General features: G+C 43.4%; 1 protein-coding gene across 1 annotated transcript in view; it reads right to left on the bottom strand.

Moving 5' to 3' along the window:
• Positions 1-1,323, bottom strand: part of LOC106874681 (testican-2) — a 22,188-nt gene that overhangs the window by 20,420 nt on the left and 445 nt on the right. The gene's annotated exons all lie outside the window — the stretch shown is intronic.

Genomic DNA, 1,323 nt, shown 5'->3' with positions numbered 1-1,323 from the left:
TTAACGTTCGCTTTCCATGCTAGCATGGGTTGGACGATTTGACTGAGGACTGGTGCATCCGGATGGCTACACCAGGCTCCAATCTAATTTGGCAGAGTTTCTACAGCTGGATGCCCTTCCTAACGCCAACCACTCAGAGAGTGTAGTGGGTGCTTTTACGTGTCACCCGCACAAAAACGGCCAAGCTCGAAATGGTGTCTTTTATGTGCCACCCGCACAAGAGCCAGTCCAGGGGCACTGGCAACGATCTCGCTCAAAAACCCTACAAGGCCAGTCAGGCGGTACTGGCAACGGTCACGCTCAGGATGGTACATCTTATGTGCCACCCGCACAAGAGCCATATGTAAGTGTATATATGTTCCTTCCTGGATTCTCATCAACACTTCAGCTATTTAGCAGCAGGTTATTGCTTATATGGCTCTGTTGTTGCTTGCTACCTTAGTGACTTGATGATCTTATAGCAACTATGTCTACCAATTTACTGGCACCAACCACCTGTTATAACCTAGGAACTTTGGGCATTATGTGGCGATTCAATTCAGGGATTTATACAGCTTCTAATGAAAATGATTAGTACCAATTCTTATAAGATCTTTCAGCAGTCTAGGTCTGGACTGACACTCCATCTGTTATAACAATGAAGGTTCCAGTTGATCCAGTTAACAGAACAGCCTGCTCATGAAATTAACATGCATGTGGCTGAGCACTCCACAGACACGTGTACCTTTAAAGTAGTTCTCAGTGAGATTCAGCATGACACAGAGTGTGACAAGGCTGGCCCTTTGAAATACAAGTACTACTCGTTTTTGCCAGGTGAGAAGGACTAGAGCAATGTGAAATAAAATGCCTTGCTCAAGGACACAACGCATCGCCAGGAATTGAATTCACAACATTGTGATCATGAGCTGAATATCTTAACCATTAAGCCATTTGCCTTCACAGGTCTGACCTACCAGCTAGAGTTATTGCAAAATCATTTTATAGCATAATAAACCAATTCATCAATCTGAATGGCAGTGAACATCCTCACACATATACTCCTCTCTGGAATGCCAGCATGAATATTGCATTGTCATACATGTATACAAGGCTGTAAAAAATGTGAAGATAGAAGTCAGGGAATCTTATTGTGCTACCATTCATTCTCTCGTTTCCTTTCTCTCTAATGCCAAAGTGTGGAGCATAGTCTTCAACAGCATGCATGCATATGAACACGCATAGGTACATACACACAGCATGCATGCAGCATGCATACATACATACAGCATGCATACATACACACAGCATGCATACATACACACAAACTTACAGACATGCATATGC

The sequence above is a fragment of the Octopus bimaculoides genome, chromosome 2 (assembly GCF_001194135.2).
Source record: "Octopus bimaculoides isolate UCB-OBI-ISO-001 chromosome 2, ASM119413v2, whole genome shotgun sequence".
NCBI lineage: Eukaryota > Metazoa > Mollusca > Cephalopoda > Octopoda > Octopodidae > Octopus > Octopus bimaculoides.
This window is presented reverse-complemented; position numbering and strand designations above follow the sequence as displayed.